Raw genomic sequence first — 25,203 nt, 5'->3', positions numbered from 1 at the left:
TTTTTTTTCTCTAGCTTATAATGGCTATCTTCAGTGCGCCGCAATTTTCACGAATTTCATTAATCTATCTTCATAAAGGTGACTTGACTCTGAGTTTCCTTAGCCTGGTAGTCCTGCGCTTGAACTGTATGAATTATTCTATCTGTATACAGGTGATTTGATTCTGATTTTCCTTAGCGTGGAAATCTTGCGCTTGAACTGTACAATTTCAAGGCTTATAGAGTGGTTAACTCGCAGATTTGATTTTTACTGTCATGTGTTTTGACAACCAGTGTTCAAAGTTATTCTCGCAAACTTACCATAGCTTCTCGGCTGAAACCATCCGGTCACTAAATTTGTTTTGTTCCAAGTGTTCCCGAAACTGTGAAGTCGTCTGAGTGATCCCAATCATTCACCCACTTCCTGACCCTTTTAACAGGTTTCAGCTGAAATGTCTAAGTAGTACATTTGGTTGCGTTATGATCAGACAAGCCTTTGACAGTTTCCCAAAAGAGAGCCTCATTACCATATTATTACCAAAGGTTAGATCTCGAATATTCGGCTAATAATTCGTTTTGCCGAAGCAAGGCCGATTCTCTAGATTTGTTTTTTTTTCTGAAACCAAACTGCGCAGGCAAGATTATGTTTTGTTTGTTGAAGAAAGTAAATTTTCGAGTATGGGGGAGTTTTTCTAACCATTTATAAAATATAGAGAGTATGGAGATAGATCCATAGTTATACATATTATTAGCATCACCCTTTTTGAGCAGGAAAGTCACTTTGGCAATCTGTATTCGTTTCGGAAATGTGGCGCTCGATAAACAGCGGTTAATAGTTAAAGTTATATAAGGACACAATATAGAGACGATCAGTTCTGTATAGACAACTCTTAAACTCAGAGAAAAGAAGACCTGTTTTTCGTAATCTCGGTATTCAGCTTATTCCGATATATTTTGTCTTCCTTAAGAAAATTTGGATCCCTTGTTTTCACAAAATGATGATAGAGCATGTTCTTATAGTTTAATTTCCTATTAAGCTCAAGCGTTATTCAATGTTGGCGGACTTTTTTTTACCCAGGGTCAAAGTTCTCAGCAGAAAAGGTTTACTGTACACCATTAGAAATTTATTGTTAAAGATTTCATATGCGTCCTCAGCATTTTCGATTTTCACCAACCACTGAAATCTGTTTACGGTTTATGGTTTATGGTTTGTGGGGCTTAACGTCCCAAAGCGACTCGGTCGATGAGAGACGCCATAGTGAAGGGCTCCGGAAATTTTGACCACCGGGGGTTCTTTAACGTGCACTGACATCGCACAGTACACGGGCCTCTAGAATTCCGCCTCCACCGAAATTCGGCCGCCGCGGCTGGGATCGAACCCGAGTCTTTCGGGTCAGTAGCCAAGAGCCATAGCCACTGAACCACCGCGGCGGCTTCGAGATACCGTTTCCAGCAATTCATTTCTAAAGCTGTTTGGGCTTGCCTTAGTGATTTGCTGGTATATACAACGGACTGGGCATTTTCTGGGTTTCGAAGCTGTGTTAAAAATGAGAAATATCGGGATACGACCGCTAAGATCACACGTTACGACTGTGGACCAAATTTTTCTATTGTCAAAGTTTGTTATAAAAAGCTCTAGGAATATTTCACTCTCTAGTGGCACTTTTGCTGGTAATGTAATTGCATTGTCGCACCCATTTGAGTAGAGAAGCAGGTTCATCACTTTCTGTAGGTTTGTGTTTTGCACCACATTTATGTTAAAGTCGCCGGCAGGAAATATAATTCTTAGCAATGGCTATTTCATAAGAATTTATCTTAAAAGAAAAAAAGTTTCTGCGTTTCCGCCTGCAGGTCGATAACATACAGAAGATACTGTTTGTTTGCTCCAGCTGTTAGTATTTCATAACCATCACAACTAACACAAAATGAAGAAACTAGTTCGCAACTGACACCAGGCTTAATCAGTAACGTAACACCCCCACCACGGCGAGTAGATCTGTTCAAAGAAAACGATTGCTACGAATAAAACAAGTAGTCAGTCTGTCCTTCTTTACATGAAGTTTCCATCAACAGGATAGCATCAGATAGGGAAGAAAAACTAGAGATAGAAACTGGAATCTCTGCTTCTTTGTCACACAATGAGTGAACGCTCAAGCGCAAAGACGAGTGATTTTTTGTTGTAATTTGCTGCAACTGCTGTGTTTACCTAACGCGGAAGAAAGTAGTTTTGATTAGCCATGAGAAATCAAAAGTGCAGTCTTTGCAAAATTAACCAGGCTGCATGGTTTGCTTCTAGCTAGTACAGTGGAGCCCTTACACCTTCCCTGAAGCTGAAATGGTCGTTAAAGGTAAGGACTGGGGGTCTTCTCACCTTCCAACACCTTTCTATCTTTAGGAAAGCCACAAGGGCTCCACTATACAAGCCAAAAGCAAACCATGCAACCTGGTTACTTTTGACAAAGACGGTACGTGCCAACAAGTGGGTAGAAAATGCCACGAAAACTATATGCAAATCGAAAACTTATCGGAAACATACAAAATCTTGTCGTCATTATCTCTGTTGGGCTTGCAGATGGCACAGAGCTGCTGCCTGATGTTAGGAACCGTAAAAAAAATCTTCGCTGACGGGCCAGTCAGATCCCTGCAGCTTACAATTGTTGAGCATCTTGATTCTAACGCGAAAGCGCCAACGAGCGCGTGAGACGGGAAAGCCGGCGTCGCGATAGTCTGCCGCGGCTAACCCTGGCCTCCCGAGGCTCCGTAAGTCGTGTCGCTCGTGCTGAAAAACCTTACGCAAGCTTTCCACTTCTCGCGGGGAACCAGGAGCGCTATGAGTGAGTGTGACGTTGAACAATTGATGCCTGAATGGCTGAACACTTGATACTTTTCTGTAAACGGCTTCATCATACAGTTGAAAGTAGAGGGGCTGCTTTATTCAAAGTATTGGGGTTTAAGGACAATGAAGGAAAAATATATATTAAGTGGGTAGAAGTAGCCAAGCGAAGGTTATCTGATTGGTGGCTAAAATCAAGACTAGAATGCAATTTCGGAAGTTATCGCTAGGTGGCTTGAGCCGCGGCCCTTTTTAAAGGGTTCAGCTTTATCCATCCATCCCTCTCCCCTAGCCCTATTAGAGCAAGTAGGCATACACCTTGCGGACCTGTTCCTTTATCGTCGGCGGAAACCAAGTGGTTGGCAGTCACTAAGGGGTGTTTGGCCCATTACGGGGAAACGCAGGGTCTTCCGAAAGCCACGGCCTCCGAAGTCGCGGACTTGACTATGCGCGCCATTGTGCTGCGGCAGGGCACCCCGTCCACCATCCTTACAGACCGAGTGAAGTCATTTAGAGCGCGTCTTGTACACAACACCTTCAAGCTCAGTCACATAGCGCATCAGAAGACGACAGCATACCATCCCCAGACAAATGGACACACAGAATGGCTGAACAGTGCACTGGCGGATACGATTTCGATGTACAGATACTCACATAAGGAACCTTGGCATATAACACCGCGACTCAGGTACCTACCTGATTTACCCCGCTCCGTCTTGTGTACGGGACAGCAGTGCAAATGATGTTGGACGTGATGCTTCTGTGCGGGTATCACGTCACTTAAGGCACGTGCTCCTTGGTCGAACAAGCTGATCAAGCCTGTCAGCTGGCTGGCTTACACATCAAGAGGAAGCAGAGCACGGACTCCCCACATTACAACCTCCGCCCCAGGGAAGTGGCCTATAACCAAGGCGACTGCGTATGCGTGTGTACTTCCGTCGGCGAAAAATTATTGTCCAAAAAATTGCTGCACCGTTATTTCGCACCGTATAAACTCCTCCGCTGCTTCGGCAACGTCAGTAATGAATTCGTTCCTGATGGAACTGTGGCAGTCGGCCGTCGGCGATCACGAACTGAAATTGTGCATGTTGTCCACATTAAACCATCTTTTATTTTTCTTTTATACATGCCTTGTTTCGAATCGGGACGATACTTTTTCTTTCACGGGGCGATAAAGTCACCCGCTTGACCTGTACGAGCTCCGCGTGGACGACGAGGCGGACTCAGTCGATTGAGATGCGCTCAAGCGAGGCCACTAGTTTTTTGCAATTAAACTCAGGCTTCTGAGAGGCCCTCTCTACATCAAAGACTGCCCTTCTTCTGGTTCGTTGCATTAACATGGAAGAAAATTCTCTACGCACAACACATTCGCACACACACCGTACCTACGTCTCGTACTGGCCTCTGACATCGACTCGCCGCGACTGCGGTGCGCTGCGGTGGCCAAACTCTGCGGTGTCATCAAATCTTCTGTGAGGCCTTGATCAAGCCTGTCAGCTGGCTGGCTTACACATCAAGAGGAAGCAGAGCACGGACTCCCCACATTACAACCTCCGCCCCAGGGAAGTGGCCTATAACCAAGGCGACTGCGTATGCGTGTGTACTTCCGTCGGCGAAAAATAATTCTTTAAGAAATTGCTGCACCGTTATTTTGCACCGTATAAAGTCCTCCGCTGGATCTCTCTGGTGGGTCGTTCCTCCTGGCAACGCTGAGCAAACGATATGCGGTACGGTGTGCCGGTCACCTTAACTAGAGTTCGTTGGGGCTCCGCTCTCTTACCGCGTAGCTTCCACACGTCCCATACATTCGCTTTTTTTTCGCGCATGAATCGCTTTTAGCCCTCACTCTCGTCCAATACAGGCACATATCGTTGGGAAACTGTAAAACAATTGGCGGGGGCTTAGCTTTGGTTAAGCCTGGTAGGTTGCGAAAACAGGTCTTCCATACTGCATATGCAGCGCCTCTAATGGGAAGACCGCGGCGCGCCGTGCCAAGTGGCCGCCGTTACGCGACGAGCCGAGTTGGTAGCCCGTCTCTCGCTGCTGGTATGACTTCACGCCATAACTTCACTGGAGCCTCTAGCGGGAGGAGCGCGGCGCGCCGTGCCAAGCGGCCGCCGTTACGCGACGAGCCGAGTTGGTAGCCCGTCTCTCGCTGCTGGTATGACTTCACGCCATAACTTCACTGGCGCCTCTAGCGGGAGGAGCGCGGCGCGCCGTGCCAAGCGGCCGCCGTTACGCGACGAGCCGAGTTGGTAGCCTGTCTCTCGCTCCTGGTATGACGTCACGCCATAACTTCACTGGCGCCTCTAGCGGGAGGAGCGCGGCGCGCCGTGCCAAGCGGCCGCCGTTACGCGACGAGCCGAGTTGGTAGCCTGTCTCTCGTTCCTGGTATGACTTCACGCCATAACTTCACTGGCGCCTCTAGCGGGAGGAGCGCGGCGCGCCGTGCCAAGCGGCCGCCGTTACGCGACGAGCCGAGTTGGTAGCCTGTCTCTCGCTCCTGGTATGACTTCACGCCATAACTTCACTGGCGCCTCTAGCGGGAGGAGCGCGGCGCGCCGTGCCAAGCGGCCGCCGTTACGCGACGAGCCGAGTTGGTAGCCTTTCTCTCGCTCCTGGTATGACTTCACGCCATAACTTCACTGGCGCCTCTAGCGGGAGGAGCGCGGCGCGCCGTGCCAAGCGGCCGCCGTTACGCGACGAGCCGAGTTGGTAGCCTGTCTCTCGCTCCTGGTATGACGTCACGCCATAACTTCACTGGCGCCTCTAGCGGGAGGAGCGCGGCGCGCCGTGCCAAGCGGCCGCCGTTACGCGACGAGCCGAGTTGGTAGCCTGTCTCTCGCTCCTGGTATGACTTCACGCCATAACTTCACTGGCGCCTCTAGCGGGAGGAGCGCGGCGCGCCGTGCCAAGCGGCCGCCGTTACGCGACGAGCCGAGTTGGTAGCCTGTCTCTCGCTCCTGGTATGAATTCACGCCAAAACTTCACTGGCGCCTCTAGCGGGAGGAGCGCGGCGCGCCGTGCCAAGCGGCCGCCGTTACGCGACGAGCCGAGTTGGTATTCCGTCTCTCGCCCCTGGTATGACTTCACGCCATAACTTCACTGGCGCCTCTAGCGGGAGGAGCGCGGCGCGCCGTGCCAAGCGGCCGCCGTTACGCGACGAGCCGAGTTGGTATTCCGTCTCTCGCTCCTGGTATGACTTCACGCCATAACTTCACTGGCGCCTCTAGCGGGAGGAGCGCGGCGCGCCGTGCCAAGCGGCCGCCGTTACGCGACGAGCCGAGTTGGTATTCCGTCTCTCGCCCCTGGTATGACTTCACGCCATAACTTCACTGGCGCCTCTAGCGGGAGGAGCGCGGCGCGCCGTGCCAAGCGGCCGCCGTTCCGCGACGAGCCGAGTTGGTAGCCCGTCTCTCGCCCCTGGTATGACTTCACGCCATAACTTCACTGGCGCCTCTAGCGGGAGGAGCGCGCCGTGCCAAGCGGCCGCCGTTACGCGACGAGCCGAGTTGGTATTCCGTCTCTCGCCCCTGGTATGACTTCACGCCATAACTTCACTGGCGCCTCTAGCGGGAGGAGCGCGGCGCGCCGTGCCAAGCGGCCGCCGTTACGCGACGAGCCGAGTTGGTATTCCGTCTCTCGCCCCTGGTATGACTTCACGCCATAACTTCACTGGCGCCTCTAGCGGGAGGAGCGCGGCGCGCCGTGCCAAGCGGCCGCCGTTACGCGACGAGCCGAGTTGGTAGCCCGTCTCTCGCCCCTGGTATGACTTCACGCCATAACTTCACTGGCGCCTCTAGCGGGAGGAGCGCGGCGCGCCGTGCCAAGCGGCCGCCGTTACGCGACGAGCCGAGTTGGTATTCCGTCTCTCGCCCCTGGTATGACTTCACGCCATAACTTCACTGGCGCCTCTAGCGGGAGGAGCGCGGCGCGCCGTGCCAAGCGGCCGCCGTTACGCGACGAGCCGAGTTGGTATTCCGTCTCTCGCCCCTGGTATGACTTCACGCCATAACTTCACTGGCGCCTCTAGCGGGAGGAGCGCGGCGCGCCGTGCCAAGCGGCCGCCGTTACGCGACGAGCCGAGTTGGTATTCCGTCTCTCGCCCCTGGTATGACTTCACGCCATAACTTCACTGGCGCCTCTAGCGGGAGGAGCGCGGCGCGCCGTGCCAAGCGGCCGCCGTTACGCGACGAGCCGAGTTGGTATTCCGTCTCTCGCTCCTGGTATGACTTCACGCCATAACTTCACTGGCGCCTCTAGCGGGAGGAGCGCGGCGCGCCGTGCCAAGCGGCCGCCGTTACGCGACGAGCCGAGTTGGTATTCCGTCTCTCGCCCCTGGTATGACTTCACGCCATAACTTCACTGGCGCCTCTAGCGGGAGGAGCGCGGCGCGCCGTGCCAAGCGGCCGCCGTTACGCGACGAGCCGAGTTGGTATTCCGTCTCTCGCTCCTGGTATGACTTCACGCCATAACTTCACTGGCGCCTCTAGCGGGAGGAGCGCGGCGCGCCGTGCCAAGCGGCCGCCGTTACGCGACGAGCCGAGTTGGTAGCCTGTCTCTCGCTCCTGGTATGAATTCACGCCAAAACTTCACTGGCGCCTCTAGCGGGAGGAGCGCGGCGCGCCGTGCCAAGCGGCCGCCGTTACGCGACGAGCCGAGTTGGTATTCCGTCTCTCGCCCCTGGTATGACTTCACGCCATAACTTCACTGGCGCCTCTAGCGGGAGGAGCGCGGCGCGCCGTGCCAAGCGGCCGCCGTTACGCGACGAGCCGAGTTGGTATTCCGTCTCTCGCTCCTGGTATGACTTCACGCCATAACTTCACTGGCGCCTCTAGCGGGAGGAGCGCGGCGCGCCGTGCCAAGCGGCCGCCGTTACGCGACGAGCCGAGTTGGTATTCCGTCTCTCGCCCCTGGTATGACTTCACGCCATAACTTCACTGGCGCCTCTAGCGGGAGGAGCGCGGCGCGCCGTGCCAAGCGGCCGCCGTTCCGCGACGAGCCGAGTTGGTAGCCCGTCTCTCGCCCCTGGTATGACTTCACGCCATAACTTCACTGGCGCCTCTAGCGGGAGGAGCGCGGCGCGCCGTGCCAAGCGGCCGCCGTTACGCGACGAGCCGAGTTGGTATTCCGTCTCTCGCCCCTGGTATGACTTCACGCCATAACTTCACTGGCGCCTCTAGCGGGAGGAGCGCGGCGCGCCATGCCAAGCGGCCGCCGTTACGCGACGAGCCGAGTTGGTATTCCGTCTCTCGCCCCTGGTATGACTTCACGCCATAACTTCACTGGCGCCTCTAGCGGGAGGAGCGCGGCGCGCCGTGCCAAGCGGCCGCCGTTACGCGACGAGCCGAGTTGGTATTCCGTCTCTCGCCCCTGGTATGACTTCACGCCATAACTTCACTGGCGCCTCTAGCGGGAGGAGCGCGGCGCGCCGTGCCAAGCGGCCGCCGTTACGCGACGAGCCGAGTTGGTATTCCGTCTCTCGCCCCTGGTATGACTTCACGCCATAACTTCACTGGCGCCTCTAGCGGGAGGAGCGCGGCGCGCCGTGCCAAGCGGCCGCCGTTACGCGACGAGCCGAGTTGGTATTCCGTCTCTCGCCCCTGGTATGACTTCACGCCATAACTTCACTGGCGCCTCTAGCGGGAGGAGCGCGGCGCGCCGTGCCAAGCGGCCGCCGTTACGCGACGAGCCGAGTTGGTATTCCGTCTCTCGCTCCTGGTATGACTTCACGCCATAACTTCACTGGCGCCTCTAGCGGGAGGAGCGCGGCGCGCCGTGCCAAGCGGCCGCCGTTCCGCGACGAGCCGAGTTGGTAGCCCGTCTCTCGCCCCTGGTATGACTTCACGCCATAACTTCACTGGCGCCTCTAGCGGGAGGAGCGCGGCGCGCCGTGCCAAGCGGCCGCCGTTACGCGACGAGCCGAGTTGGTATTCCGTCTCTCGCCCCTGGTATGACTTCACGCCATAACTTCACTGGCGCCTCTAGCGGGAGGAGCGCGGCGCGCCGTGCCAAGCGGCCGCCGTTACGCGACGAGCCGAGTTGGTATTCCGTCTCTCGCCCCTGGTATGACTTCACGCCATAACTTCACTGGCGCCTCTAGCGGGAGAAGCGCGGCGCGCCGTGCCAAGCGGCCGCCGTTACGCGACGAGCCGAGTTGGTAGCCTGTCTCTCGCTCCTGGTATGACTTCACGCCATAACTTCACTGGCGCCTCTAGCGGGAGGAGCGCGGCGCGCCGTGCCAAGCGGCCGCCGTTACGCGACGAGCCGAGTTGGTAGCCTGTCTCTCGCTCCGGGTATGACTTCACACCATAACTTCACTGGCGCCTCTAGCGGGAGGAGCGCGGCGCGCCGTGCCAAGCGGCCGCCGTTACGCGACGAGCCGAGTTGGTAGCCTGTCTCTCGCTCCTGGTATGACGTCACGCCATAACTTCACTGGCGCCTCTAGCGGGAGGAGCGCGGCGCGCCGTGCCAAGCGGCCGCCGTTACGCGACGAGCCGAGTTGGTAGCCTGTCTCTCGCTCCTGGTATGACTTCACGCCATAACTTCACTGGCGCCTCTAGCGGGAGGAGCGCGGCGCGCCGTGCCAAGCGGCCGCCGTTACGCGACGAGCCGAGTTGGTAGCCTGTCTCTCGCTCCTGGTATGAATTCACGCCAAAACTTCACTGGCGCCTCTAGCGGGAGGAGCGCGGCGCGCCGTGCCAAGCGGCCGCCGTTACGCGACGAGCCGAGTTGGTATTCCGTCTCTCGCCCCTGGTATGACTTCACGCCATAACTTCACTGGCGCCTCTAGCGGGAGGAGCGCGGCGCGCTGTGCCAAGCGGCCGCCGTTACGCGACGAGCCGAGTTGGTATTCCGTCTCTCGCTCCTGGTATGACTTCACGCCATAACTTCACTGGCGCCTCTAGCGGGAGGAGCGCGGCGCGCCGTGCCAAGCGGCCGCCGTTCCGCGACGAGCCGAGTTGGTAGCCCGTCTCTCGCTCCTGATATGACGTCACGCCATAACGTCACTGGCGCCTCTAGCGGGAGGAGCGCGGCGCGCCGTGCCAAGCGGCCGCCGTTACGCGACGAGCCGAGTTGGTATTCCGTCTCTCGCCCCTGGTATGACTTCACGCCATAACTTCACTGGCGCCTCTAGCGGGAGGAGCGCGGCGCGCCGTGCCAAGCGGCCGCCGTTACGCGACGAGCCGAGTTGGTATTCCGTCTCTCGCCCCTGGTATGACTTCACGCCATAACTTCACTGGCGCCTCTAGCGGGAGAAGCGCGGCGCGACGTGCCAAGCGGCCGGCGTTACGCGACGAGCCGAGTTGGTAGCCCGTCTCGCTCCTGGTATGACTTCACGCCATAAGTTCACTGGCGCCTCTAGCGGGAGGAGCTCGGCGCGCAATGCCAAGCGGCCGCCGTTAGGCCTGATTCTCACAGCCGGTCTCCTCTACGGCGCGGCGGCGACGGAGGCGGGAACCGCAGCCGCAACGGAACGGATTTATGTTCTAATCGAAAGAGGTGCCGGAAACTGGCAAACTAGTTTAGATGGGCGCTCGCTGCTCACTGCTTTTGCTCCCTCGCTGAGCAGCGAGCAGCACTTTCTTCGCGCCAGCGCCCCAAGCACCCGCGCACCGCCGCCGAAGCGGCGACGCTCGCCAGCGCCATCTCTTGGTCGCAGCAAGCAAGCGGTGGGTCACGTGAAGCGAGCTCTTGCTGTGACTGGCTCGCTCTCCGTGGGGCGGGCTCCGTCGCCGCCGCTCGACGGAAACGTAGAGCAGGACCCGGCGGCACCGGCCGCCCGATTTGGGGGGGGGGGGCGGGGGAACGGTCCAAAAGCAGCCCTCTCCATCGGCTGCCGGTGCGACGGAGGCGACGGAGCAAGGGAAAAACCTGCTGTGAGAATGTGGCCTAACCCGACGAGCCGAGTTGGTATCCCGTCTCTCGCTCCTTGTATGACGTCACGCCATAATGTCACTGGCGCCTCTAGCGGGTGGTGGTGGTGAAAAACATTTATAATACAATAAATATTTACAGAGAGGTGATTGGGGTAGGCCCTATTGGCCCTTTCCCCTAACAATACTAGGTGGAGCCCCTATTCCGGGGCCCCATTGGCAAGCAACGCCGCCCGCGTCCGGTGAACCAAGGCCTTTTGGGTCTTTAGGTCCTGACAGCCGAGCAGGGCCGCCTCCCAGTCCTCTCTGGTGGGGTTGGGGTTGGGGGGGATAGATGGGTTTGACTGACACGCCCAAACCATGTGGAAGGTGTCAGCCACCTCCCCACAGAACTGGCACGCGCCATCAAAGGATGTATTGAAATGTTTAAGCACCGCCGGGCACAGTACAGTGTTAGTAAGAATTTTGATGAGGAGGCGCTCGTCAGCGCGATCCAGACCCTTACAAGGGGCCGGGTAGCGCCGGTGCTCCTCCTTGTAGTAATCGGTGATTTGTTTGAATGTAATGGCCAGATTGTCTGATTGGGAGTACCCTTCCAAGGACAGGGAGATAGCCCGGGGAGAGAGTGCGCGGGCGGCCTGATCGGCCTGTTCGTTTCCCTGGAGTCCCTGGTGACCGGGGGCCCAAATCAGGTTGCGTGGAGTTGGATCTTCAGATCGGGAGGAGCGCGGCGAGCCGTGCCAAGCGGCCGCCGTTACCCGACGAGCCGACTTGGTAGCTCGTCTCCCGCTCCCGGAATGATGTCACGTTGTTACGTCACTAGGCATGGTATGACGTCAGGGGTCATTCTAAAGGTAAAACGTGCCAAGAGGCCGCCACTACGCGAAAGGCCGTTCTTGGGAGTAGTATTGCTTTCACAATAAAACCTGAAGCCGAACGTAAAGCTTATCCTGGAGCATAGCGTATTCGAAAACATCCGAACTTGTTCCTTCGAGTAGTATTACGCAGAAAAAAAAGGAGGGGACACTAAGCCCCGCCTCAAGGGCATCACGCGATAGCGGAAATCAACCCTGGTTGATGGGAATTCATCGTTCTAGACTTCATATTCACAGATCGCTGGGAGTCATCCTACCACTCCTGACGCAGTGGTGCAACTGTTCTGCGATGCGCCACTGCCCTGCAATGGCCGGTGCTACCATCGGTGGGGCTTGTCAGACCGAGGTTGCTCTTCCCGAGCAAGCTCTCGCGACCAATCATCAATTTCACTGCCACCTGCTACGGTGGCTAGTTTGTTCACAATCCGGTGGGCAAGTTGTGATGACGCCAGAAGGTCACGTGACGTTGGTGACTGACCTACATTTCGTCTTCGGGGATTTCTCGCTCACAACGCTTGCGACGACCACGCCGGGTTTTCTGTTAGCCTTGACGCTATCGCGTTAAAAACTTCAGGCCTGAGTAAGTTTCGAAGCGCTGCCCGCGCAAACAGTGCAGCTTCGTTTATCAATGCCTTAGACAACTCAGCCACCGTCGCAGCCCCTCGCGCTGTGTTCTGATTGTCTCTCCTGCTCCATCTTTGGGTGGAAAAACTCCAGTTGCCTTCGAGCTTCATTCATTATGTTATAACCGGGATTACATTGTAGTTCATACTTATACCTACTCAAGACAAAAACATAAAGTACAAAATTATTTTTATTGCTTCCTAGTTACTCTAGTTCTAAAAACTGAGTTCTCTTAACCGCAGCCAGAGCAAGCACACATCAATACATTGTACCTGCTGCTAAGTTGTTTCGTCACGTTGTTATCTGGCTTTTTCGCGGAGTTCTAAAGAAAAGTTTTGGGGATTTTCTAGTACAATGCTGTCTCCTACCGTGGCGCACTGTGGGTGTGCAGTCCGAGGCCTGACGCTACAGAATATCCTGGGGAACAATTCATTGTACTTCTAGAAAGCAATAATCGTTGCGATAATTCGAAGCCTGGATACGGCCTCATGCATAACAGTGATGAGCATTAGAGTGGTGACCAACTCAGTCAAAACCTACACTGAAGCAATTCGGTCCCGCGCATTCGCAAACTTGGTATCATTGTGGCATCGAGCCCGTACCTGTGTTCTGGCGGCTCTCTTCAAGCAATTACTTCACAAAATCATCTCGAAGGGAACCCGAGCATTGACTGGTAAAGCTTGCAAGACGACTATAAGAGCCATGTACAGCCAGCTTCCATTCGACGCCATCGCCATTCAGAAACTATATTTCGTCAAAGCAGCTTCACGGAGAGGACCCTGATTCAAAGCGGTTTTACAGGCGCTTTGAAACACCTTTTACGAAGGTTAAGGAAAATCCCTCACCCACTACGCTATGTTGTCATGAACACCTCAGCCAAATAAGTCACCTCTACACGCGGAAGAGAACCCACTATCGGACTGAAAAGCTCGCGAGCCGTTTCAGGCGACTTTTTCATACTCATGCCATCCTACATTTCACGCCCCCGCGTGTATGCTCATATATGTGGTGATTAGATTCGTTCAGACGTCACGCAGCTGCCATGGCCACGGTCAGTCAGCCGCGCCTCTCCGGCGGGTCAGGAAGCTCCGTCCTCCGCAGAATTCCCGCATGCGTCGGCGGTGGGGCCGGCGGAGAGCGCCGACCTTCAACGTTGAGAGGAGAAAAATGGCTCGAAGACGCCAAAATTAAAACTTTGACTACGAATAACTCGCCTTCTTAAAAACACATTAAAAAAATTCTTGCTGGTCGATATTTTTGAAGCGCAGTCCTTTACATCCCAGGCATGCCGCACCTTTTTGAGAGCCCTTTTCGGAGCCAGGCAATAGAAGCCATGGCTTCATGTGCACATGAAGCCTTGAAGCTATGTGCGCATGAACCCATGTGCAGATAGAACCTATGGGCACATTGGTTCAAAATGAGTCGTCGATCATAAAATTTTCGCATTGGCTGGAGGAAAGTGACGTCCCCAGGCGGGAGCATTCCTATTCGCTGTGGGAAAGTGATGTCACAAGACAGGATGTGACGTCACTTTCGGCAAAGGCATCAACCGAAGCTGACGCTGTCGCATTGCCACCACATAGTAAAATTAGGTCTCCCTGTGGTTGTCTATAATAAATACCGAGGCATATATATCGGCAAAAATTCAGTTTTATCTGAAAACAAGCCGCCTTCAATAGAATGTACTATAGTGGAAAACACAGATTCACCGTCTGTTCCGCAGTGCCGTTCCTAAAACTGCGCTAACGTTAAATGTCGTGTCAATAAAGTAACAGCTGCCCCACACGAAGCAGATTGTATGTGTTGTTTTTGTTTCGGCGTAGGTTGTAGTCCGGCAGTCTTAATCCTAATTGCGGAATCCAGGCCTCCGCAATTATATTTTGAAGCCCACATCATACATACAGTTTTTTGATGACGACCGGTGCTGTCTTGCAGTTCCATCTCAAGACATTCAGCATGTCACTAGTTTTTGACTCTAAGCTCCTCTCATCAGTTTTTGTGGATAAACGGCAGACAAGCATAATAAGATACCGGTAGTAGCTGTTTATCCTGCACTTTAAGTAAAGGCTCATTTTTCGATCTTCAATTCTGCAAAAATCTGTTCGAAATGTGCTCTTGAACAGACTGAATGACATATTTCAGCTTATGACCCAAGATGGAAACTGCAATATACATTTGAATAATACAAGCACAGCCCAAGCCGTGGCGTCATCGAGACGCCAAGCATGGCAATTCATTTTCGAAAAGGCACTGACGTGCCTCATGCAGTCTTTTTCTGAACGAACGAACGAGCGAGCGAGGGAGGGAGCGAACGGACGGATGAACAGACCGAGGCAAGAAGGAGCGAACGATTGAGGGAGGCAAGGAGGGAGAGAGAAGAGGAAGGATCGAGTGTACGAAAGAACGAACGAACAAACGAATGTGCGAGCGAGCGACCGAGCGAGCCAGCCACCGACCGACCGACTGACCGACCGACCGACAAACCGACCGACCGATCGACAAACAGATCGACCGACCGATGAACGAACAAACGAAAGAACGAAAGAACGAATGGACGGACGGACGGACGGACGGACCAACAAACAAAATAGCGTACGAATGAACGAACGGAAGAACCAGCGGACGAACGAGCGGGTGAGCAAACGAACTAACGAATGGATGGACGGATAGGCCCACGTACAGACCGAAAGAAGGAAGGAAGGAAGGAAGGAAGGAAGGAAAAAAAGAAAGAAAGAAATAAAGAAAGAAAGGAAGAAAGAAAGAAAGAAGGAAAGAAAGAGAGAAAGAAAGAAAGGAAGAAAGAAATGTACGAAGAAAGAGAAAAAGAATGAGAGAAAGCGATAAAGGAAGGAAGGAAGGAAGGAAGGAAGGAAGGAAGGAAGGAAGGAAGGAAGGAAGGAAGGAAGGAAGGAAGGAAGGAAGGAAGGAAGGAAGGAAGGAAGGAAGGAAGGAAGGAAGGAAGGAAGGAAGGAAGGAAGGAAGGAAGGAAGGAAGGAAGGAAGGAAGGAAGGAAGGAAGGAAGGAAGGAAGGAAGGAAGTGGGCTCGGCAACAGCACCTCAAGCACGAAGCTTAGCAAGCCCTTTTGCTTCAGGCGCAGGCTTTAACCACCTTTTCTGGCAGCACAATCGTCGTATCTCGGGGATGGCTCCTTCAGATCGCCTTCATACCAAGAGAGTGACGTGCTAGGCAGCAGCACCTGAGGCAGTATACTTATGAACACATTTGCTTCACTGCGCAGGTTAATGACTACTGATCTATCCATTGTTATCGTAGCGACAAACGCTTTTAGAGCGCAGCTCTTAGGCGCCCGTTTCTGCATTTTGCGGCGTCGCCGTCGCCCGTTGTAACCAGGAGTGGGTAAAAGCGCAACCTCCTCCCCTCCTTAACAAGAAACAAAAAAAAACAGCGCCGCGCGGACGGCTCTCGCCTCCACGCGTCGTAAAGCGGGAGATAAGACAGCCCTGGAGAGCGACTAGTCTTCTGTGTGTGGCTGCCCCTCTCCCACCGCTCACCGACGCGGCGCGCGGGGGGACTGCCATCGATTGTTCTAGACTGTACTAATCGTTTCTACGCGATGTTGACGGTGAGGGCGTAGCCTTGCGTGCGCTAAGAGATGCCCTCCACCTCTTCACTCCCGCGACGGCGGCGGCGCCACAACAGAAAATTCCAGATGCTCCTCGAAGCCACTCCCGGCCTGAGCCCAGTGAGGACGCGCACCCAGCGCGAGAAGGAGACTGCACAGCCGACACTGTGCATATGAGTGCGCCTGCCTTGGCACGAAGAACAGAAAGACGTGGAGCGAGCCTACATAAGAAAGGCGTTGACCGCCTGAGAAGCCGTTTAGCTTCAGTGAACAAATTTTGGGGAAAGGTAATGCGCAGTATCTGTCTCCCACAGCTGCGAAACCAATAGAGCAGGGGCTTGGAAAGCGGAGGGTAAAAAACTTGTAAATTGGTTTTTGAGGAAAGGAAATACGCAGTATCTGTCTCGCACATCTCGGTGGACACTTAAACCAGAGGGAAAGCATATAATGGCCCTCTTGGAACAGTGGACACCTCAATCGTGCTTTAAGCTAAGTGGCGGCAGTGACAGATGTGCGCTGCATGCTGTGGCATTGACAACGTTGTGCCATAAACGCTGCCACCTGCCAGGGTGGCAGGGTGGGTGGGGACTTTAATGTAGATATAAAGACAAGGGGGAATCCCTTACTACTTATGCAGGAGAACATCCCGTTCCTCTCGCTCGTAACGCCTCCCACGGTTGTGAAAACCTCGCGAAATAGTTGCACAGACCTCGTCTTTGAGAACGAGGCATTGGGACAGCAAGTCGAGCATATATCCATCTATTTCTCCGACCACAAAGCTTCCTTCATGACCATCAGGAGCTGTTGGTGGAGAGTTTCTTGAAGAAGGAATATGTGTGAAAAATAACAAGTTGTCTATAATTATGCGCACATGTCTTGCTCCAATTCTTTGACTCAATCTTTCGAAACGCTGAAACAGCTGATGTGCTGCACTCAGATTTTGCATTAGGAAGTAATGTAATCGTCGGCAATTTTTTTTGTTGCCGCTGCCCTGCCCACTTCGTATAAGGAATGTGCTAGCGCACGTTTTCTCTTTCCAATAGGATATGTGAAAGTCTGGTCACATAGAATCAAACCCAGGCCCAGACATCTCTGGAAAGCAGCCTCTCTTGTTCAAAGCACTCTGACGTGGCCTGTCAGTGACATTCTTGCGAAACAGGGTACTTTTAAAGAAAAGATCGATTTCTTGACAATGAGAATTAGAAGTTCGGAAAACGAGGCTGCAAAAATGACTACTTTGAAAACGGAAGTAAGGGTTTTGAAATCAACCACCACTGCTAAGCTTGAAGGCAATGTATCATACCTGTTAGATAAATCCGACGACCTGGAAAACAGTAGTCGTATGTACAACCTACTCAGTTACGGCATAAAAGAAGAGGAGGAGGAAAGAGAATCACAGCTAACGGACAAATTACCAAAGGGTATTGGTGAGAAGCTGAAAGTTGCAATCAATAGCATAGAAAGGCGCGACCAAATAGGTATGAAATCAAAGAAGAATCGCATTGTCATCGTAAAACTGCTTGACTATCGAGGGAAGAATTTCAATAATGAAGCAATGCCCGAAATTAAAAGCTACAGAGCTTTCAGTCAGTGAGGACTTTTTCAAAAGAATTCGTGATGTCAGAAAAAAAATCATGGGAATGCTCATGTCAGGAAAGAGTAACGGTGCTAAAGTGAAACTGGTGTTTGACAAAATAAGTATTGACCGTAAGATGTTTGGATGGGATAGCGCCAAAAGCAATCGGTATAAGATCCCCTAGAACCAAAAATGACACCAGAAAAAGGAAAGGCTTGGTTTGGTTTATTGGGGTTTAACGTCCCGAAGCAACTTAGGCTATGAGGGACGCCGTATTGAAGGGCTCCGGAAATTTCGACTACCTGGGGTTCTTTAACGTGCACTGACATCGCACAGCACACGGGCCTCTAGAATTTCGCCTTCATCGAAATTCAGTCGCCGCAGCCGGGATCGAACCCGCGTCTTTCGGGTCAGCAGCCGAGCACCATAACCACTGAGCCACCGCGGCGGGGCAGAAGAAGGAAAGGTAGCATTCAAAATTCTAAACCTAAATTGTCGTAGCGTTTTCAATAAATTGTTGAACTTTACGGTATGCGGTTCTCGCACGACGCGGACGTTGCCATGTTTACGGAGATCTGGTGGAGCAGTGAAAAATTTACAGCGAATTTGTTCCTAAGGACTAGAAGGATTTTCGGGGCGACCGCAACAGAAGAGGTGGAAGAGTTGCCGTTTTATTCAAATCATCAGTACAACATTTTAGACTGCCTGATGCGCTAGGCACTGAAGCCATTTTTTGCGAAACGCATAGCAATGAGGTCCGCTTTGCTCTTGGAGTTTTTTATAGGCCTCCGCGCTCCTCTGCAGCGGTCCTTGAAAATTTGAGAGAATATTTGAAGCGTCATGTACGAATGGACGTTATAATAACACTGGCAGGTGGCTTTAACTTATCATTGATTCGCACACTTTTCATCGCATTCCGTCCATAGTGTTGATTACATCATATTAGGCATTATGTTCGCATGGGACTTGCTGTAAGTAGCAAATAATTCACAAAAGTATAAGCAAGTATGTAATGGATCTAATGGATTTAATGCAATAGATTTTCACAAAGCATTCTATAGGGTGTCATAAAAAATTAATATATAAACCACCAGACGCATAACCACCATATATAACCACCAGACGCATGAATGACAGCCTACTTTTAAAACAGAAGTCAATTCGTTACCTTAAACAGCACTTCTACCCGCGCCCAGGTTGTCTGCTTCCCCCAGGGGTTCTTTTGGGATTACATTTATGTTTAATATTTAATAATGACAATGTGGTAGGGGTTTCCGTCTGCGTGAAGCTTTAAGCAGATGACTGCAGATGACTGCAGTGTGTGGTAGATCTGTGGAAACAATTGAACACCTCATAATCAAATATGATGGTATCCATCCGGATGTCGATGCAGGCACAGTCACTCTTTCTGAGGCCCTAGGGTTTAAAGATAACAAAGGTCATGTAAATAAATCTGCAGTGGAAGTCAGCAAAAAGCGATTGGAGGATTGGTGGCTGAAATGCAGAGATGTGGCATAAGGTTAGAATTGTAGGAAACCGTAGGTAAAGGTGATGGCGAATCTTAATGAGAATTGCCAACACAGTAAACAAAAAAAAATAATAAAGAAAGAAAAGCTGAGCATGGTGGCAATTGCCACCACCCCGTTTCAAAGGGGGCGCTCCTATCCATCCATCCAACCATCGTGTAGGGTGAGCGCGCGCGTCGGGGCGAGCCGGTTTCTCGCACGCGTCGCGCCGCTGAGGGTTGGACAGGGATAACCAAACCAAACGCTAACCAAATGTAAGCACACGCGAGCGTAAGCGGTTGATAGAATTCAAACTAAAAAAAACGCGTTTCACAAAACACACATTTCGGTTTAATAGAATTAATGCAGCATGTTTAATCAAAGGGGAAGTGCGAGTGGGGGTAATGCTTTTTGGCCAACAAAAAGTACGAAAAAGCGCGTATTCAATTGTAGTGACAACAGATAGACACTGTCACAGATAGCCAGCAACAGATAGACACTGTGTAGGCTTCACCTGCACAAATTAACTCTGAGTGTGATAGAGTAGCAGATTTTATATTTGCCACAGCGGCAGGATATCAAACTTACAGCTTTTGATTATATTAGTACGGAAACAGATAAAACACTACGCTATTATTAATCCATTGCAGCCTACAATTTATATAAATTTTAAAAGTTCCAAGTGAATAGAACTTGTTACGATTACGGCTGAACATGTCCATGCTTTTGGTCTTTTCGCTTAAAGCCTAAAAAACCTTCGTGTTCAGACCAAAGCCACCCTTAAATCATTGCAGATATTTTTGCAAGCGTTTTCGCCCTGGCAAAATCACAATGCTCTGCTTCCGAAGGTGCTCGTAGAGCTTTGGGCTCCGCATCCTCATTAGCAAACATTCCACAATCCTGGTATCTTCATAAGGCATGCCTCTCAGAGACTTTCGTTCTTGCGGCCAGGAAACAATTAAGCTCTCACAACTAACTATACTGCTTCTTCGGGAGTGACTGTATTTTTGTCTCGAGTGCTTCTTCACTCAGTGCATTGTTTTGCTCCTTCATTTGAGTCACATGCTGCTGAGAATTGGCCACGCTTTTCTTTGTCTTTCTCAAAGCACGAGAAAAATTCTTTATTTTTTTGTCACTGCAAGGATCTTTCGTCTTTTTTCTTCTGTACAAGTTCTGCGAGAGCTTCCGTAAATATTTGCAGTGCAAGCATGGCTCTCCTTTTCCATCGGTGGTCAGCAAGCATTTCTCTGCAAAGTACATACTTCTGTATGAAGTGTGCTTGCCTGCAACAGGAATCATGCCACATCCATTACAGAGGCCACGCAGAGCCATTTCTTTGATTAATGTCTCTGCCTCATGGCGAGCTGTAAGCACGCGCTTTTCCTTTTCTCTTCCTCGGAAGTAAATTGTGGCAATTACAGAAACATGCTCACGCAAAGGCTTTCCAAAAGTCACCATTCTTTCGATGAATAGTTTTGAGAAGTCACCAGCTCCGGTCTCGCAATAGGCATAAGTTAAAGCGCCATTTGACGCAGCAGGCAACTTCATCTATGTCATCGGAATCAGATTTCTATCGAATGGGTACCGAACATCACTTACGCACGGACGCTGCAGTATCGCTTCGCTATCACACACCGGTCCTGTAGCAATGTCTGTCTGCTCGGAATCGGAACGCTTCTGTAGTTTCTCTGATGCGCCTCCACGAGCGACGCAATGAGAGTCAAACCGCGTATCATATCACCGTCGACTGCAGAGCACAACTCGGGATCCACCAGCTCGACATTTCCCTTCCGTTGTTTAGGTGCCGGTCCTTAGTCGCAAATGTTCCGCACCTTCCTTTTCACCGTCTTTTTAGGTACAAGATGAGGTGGATAATTTTCGAATACTGTAGGGACAGCATCGGGCGTCAGGCGTGGCTTCATTCGGGCAAGTTCATTCACGACGCCGTTCACCGTAATCTGAAAAGATCTTTCGATGCATTCGTTCTCGAAATGCTTTTCGCATAACACAGCCTTCGGTGTCAGCCTTCTGTCTGCCCTCTTGATCTCATTTACCCATTCAGCAAACCGTGCTGGGTCCGCCTGTGCAGTGAACAAAGATACCTTTTCTTCGTCAGACCGATAACCGCTTTGACACAACGGAACAAAACACGTCCTCTGCCGCTTAGCCTTTAACATTTCAGGATGTTTTTGCTCACGTTTAGCGTGTTCCAGCTCCACAATCCAAGAGATGATGCCTGTCAAACACCGATTTCACACGAGCAATCGCGCGAGGCTGCGGTATCGGCGCGACAGCAGACGACGGGAGTTCGGCGGCTTTCGCGCACCCACCCGACCGGCAGCGCCCCTTGCGTCCTCTCCGCGCAGGCATCGCGGCGGGGGCCTCGCCTTCACGTACGAAACGGGCGCGCTGCGCACACTAGCCAGTATATTCTAGGCACTATAGTAATGTGAAATGCCAAAAGATGGCGACAGTCGCGCTTCTCGCCATTGTCAAGACAAGCCAAGAGAAGCCGATGTTTTTTTTTAGTCACCCTTTGGAAGTACGTAGTGCAAAGAGAATGCTTCAGCCGCGTTGCCTTTTCGATAGCGCATCCGAAGATGAAGACTTTGAAGGTTTTATGTAAAAATAAATTGTTGTGGACATAAAGAGAGTTCTTTCACTTTTTTTCTTTTGTGCTAAAACGTGGGCGGATATGGCGTGAGTGTTGCCTTTTTCGATCACTTAGCGTTGCTTAAGAACTTCTTCCACGTACGGTGCATTTTGCGATGGTCGCATAAGCATGCTTAATTAAGCCTCAATAGCCTAACTGGGTAAATTGGGGTGCGTCTTATACACGGATGCGTATTATATACCAATTTTTTAAATGACAGCATGCATATATGGCGGGTGCGTCTTATACAAGGGTGCGTCTTGTACACCGGAAAATACGGTAATGAATTTTCGCAAAGCATTCGATAGAGTGTCACATAAGAAATTAATACATAAATTCACACATTTCACAAAAACTACCAGACGCATGAATCACACCCTACCTTTAGAACAGAAGTCAATTCGTTACCTTAAACAACACTTCTACCCGCGCCCAGGTTGCCTGCGTCCCCCATTGGTTCGTTTGGGATTACTTTTATGTTTAATACTTAATAATGACACTGTGGCAGGGGTTTCCGTCTGCGTGAAGCTTTACGTAGATGACTGTGTTTTGTATGAAGAGGTCTCTTCAGTTGACGTTCAGGGGCGACTGACTAATGAACTCGTAAAGTCATTATTTGGTGTCATTAACGGCAAATGCCCATTAATTTTGAAAAAAAAAGTTTTCATGAAAATTACACACAAGAAAAGACGTCTTTAGTTGTATATGACACTAGCAACATACCACTGTTGGAAGTAACAGAGTGCAAATACTTCCGTCTGTCGATAACTAATCTTTTGTGAACAAAACAGTGGATTCTGTGTAGCAAATTCCGAAATGCGACTTTGGTGTCTGGTCATCACCAGGAAACTCGCCGTGCCGTTTGCATCGTCTCGACCTTTTACTTGAACTGAATCCTCCGTCAGGCTTCTCTCGCTACGATGCTACGTTGTTCTGTCGCCTGTGGCGGGGAGTGGCGTTTACAAATGGCTACTGCCACTTAGTTGCTATGGCAGGCTCTCCTGCGTGTGATAACTGCGGGTGCGAAGAGACAAATCGGCACCTACTTTGTAATTGCCCTCGGTTTGAGCGTGAGCGTGTCCTCCTGGCAGAAACTCTTCGCTGCTTCGATCCCCGTCACCTTACAGAAGCAAAGGTTCTGGGTCCTTGAACTAAACCTGCATCGCAGAGGACAGCTGGGAAGCGCTTTTCAACTTCCTGAAGGACTCAGGACTGAGTTCAAGGTTATAAACTTTCATTGTGCGCCCTGTGTACCCTGTGTGTAATGGCCTACGGACACGTGAAAAAGTGACCTTCCTTTCCTCTCTCCCCTTTCTGTGCCTCCCACCGTTCCCCTTGACACCTGTAGGGTAGCACACTGGGCGCAGCCGAGTCACCCTCCCTGCCTTTCCCTTCATCCTCGATGGAGGCGAAATTCTAGAGGCCCTTGTATAGTGCGATGTCAGTGCACGTTAAAGAACCCCAGGTTGTCGAAATTTCCGGAGCCCTTCACAACGGCGTCCCTCGTAGCCTGAGTCGCTTTGGGACGTTAAACCCCAATAAACCAACCAATAAACGAACTTTCTTTCTCTTCCTTAAACTGTTTATCTTAAAGCGCTCACTAAAATCATCTACGCCTAGTGTTCGTCATTTAACGTATACAATTCTCGTATTCGTCCATTGTTGGAATATCCCGTAATTATCTGGGACTCTTTCATCTTAACCAACGTCAACAAACAAGAAAGAATACAGCATAAGGTGGTTATGTTTTTTTACATTCCATACGACCGTACATCTCTCAGCGAACTCTTGAAACGCAGTTGATTATCCCCAGTGACTGTGCGCAGTCGTGTCTGCCGATTAAAGTTTTATTTTCAGTTGGATCATAATTAAATTGTTTTTAGGCGCAAAAAAACCGACAAGACACATAGGTAGGTGACAGGCGCTTCGTCCTGTCACCTACCTATCTGTCTTGTGTGCTTTTTTGCGCCTAAAAACTATTTAATTATGAACGAAAACCAACTAGCCCAGCAGCAAGTGCTCTTAGTTCAGTTGGAGAGTGGTCGTTTTAAAGTTAGCACTTGCCAATTAATAACCCCTTTGAACAGGCGGAATAACTTTTAAATATTCTTCTTTGACGACGGCAATTGCAGGCCGGAATCACCTAAATAACCAGATTGTTACCCAGAATTATTTAATGATGTTTGAAAAATTCCTGAAAATGTTATAAATTCCGCGTTTGTATGCTTGTATTTTAATGTCTACCTACACTGCTATGATCTTCTACTTCATCGCAGTGTATAAAAATAAATAAATCAGAAAGATATAAAGAAGGAAAGAAAGAAAGGAGGAGAGAAAGAGAGGAAAAAAGGATGGAAGAAAGGAAGAGAGAAAGATGGAAGAGAGAAAAGGAAGGAAGGAAGGAAGGAAGGAAGGAAAGAAAGAAAGAAAGAAAGAAAGAAAGAAAGAAAGAAAGTAAGAAAGAAAGGTAGGAAGAAAGAGGAAAAGAAGGAGAGAAAAGGAAGGAAGGGAGGAAGGAAGGAAGGAAAGAAATAAATAAAGAAAGAAGGAAGGAAAGAAAGATAGAAAGAAAGGAAGAAAGAAAGGAAGGAAGAAAGGTAGGAAGAAAGAGAGAAAAAGGAGAGAAAAGGAAGGAAGGAAGGAAGGAAAGAAGGAAAGAAGTAAAGAAGGAAGGAAGGAAGGAAGGAAGGAAAGAAGTAAAGAAGGAAGGAACGAAGGAAGGAAGGAAGGAAGGAAGGAAGGAAGGAAGGAAGGAAGGAAGGAAGGAAGGAAGGAAGGAAGGAAGGAAGGAAGGAAGGAAGGAAGTTTATAACAGACCAGTTGTCAAGCTGGCATTAGACTGAAAGCAGTAGCATATAGAACACGGAATCAAAGTTGTTCTGCTACCAATCTGTCCGAATACGAGAGGGCATATCAGCAGCAATATGCTGGAACTAAACCATTAATTTAAAGCAATAAAGAGAAGGCGTAAAACAAATCGACAAAAGCAAATGTTTTCTGAAAACGACTGTTTCCGACTGGTGTGTAGGGTTGGCAAATTACACAATATGATAAAAACATTCAGGTTTTAGAATTGACTTCACTTTCCTGCATCAAAATAGATCATTTTAATCACGTCAAGTTAAAACGATGTCATAAAGGGTGAGCCTGAAATCGCTCCTTTGAAAGAGGGGGTGCATGAAAACAACACTTTGCCAAGCATAGCGTAATGCACAGTTTTTCTATTTTCACATAAGTGCCCGACAGTGCTCCGCACCAAGACAACTGCGCTCCCTGAAAGACTCACCTATATTATGTTACGACAAAAATGGCTCGTTATACCAGCTGATAAGAAGGTATTGCACTGAATCTGTGTAGTGTTTGTTTATTCTTCAAAGCTGCCTGCACGCCACTTTATCGCTTTGTTTGTGGTGGAAGACGCGACCAGATTTATCTCATTTGATCGCATCAAGCCGGTGTCGATTCTGCATTGTACCAGAATGCTGTAGTAACTTTGCACGCGTATTTCAAAAGTTTGCTATAAGCTTTAAATTCAATGCTGCTAAGAGCGGCAGGCATTCTGTTCGACGAGGGCCGAGCACGCCTGTTGCCACGCCGCTGCCAAGTAATTCAGTTGTTTGCGGGCGCAAGTTGCCCCAAATAAAGAGTTTCGTTTGGAAGCCATTCTCGCCGTCTTAGTGCTCCGGGACTGCAGTCAT

General features: G+C 50.9%; 1 protein-coding gene across 1 annotated transcript in view; it reads left to right on the top strand.

Annotated features, from left to right (window-relative positions):
- The window catches only part of LOC149357328 (luciferin 4-monooxygenase-like), a 96,600-nt gene that overhangs the window by 6,391 nt on the left and 65,006 nt on the right, over positions 1-25,203 (top strand). The window lies entirely within an intron of this gene.

This window comes from Amblyomma mixtum, chromosome 3 (assembly GCF_055824585.1).
Source record: "Amblyomma mixtum isolate Tamu chromosome 3, ASM5582458v1, whole genome shotgun sequence".
Lineage (NCBI taxonomy): Eukaryota > Metazoa > Arthropoda > Arachnida > Ixodida > Ixodidae > Amblyomma > Amblyomma mixtum.
Note: the sequence above shows the minus strand (reverse complement) of the source record. Positions and strands in the feature narration are given on the sequence as shown.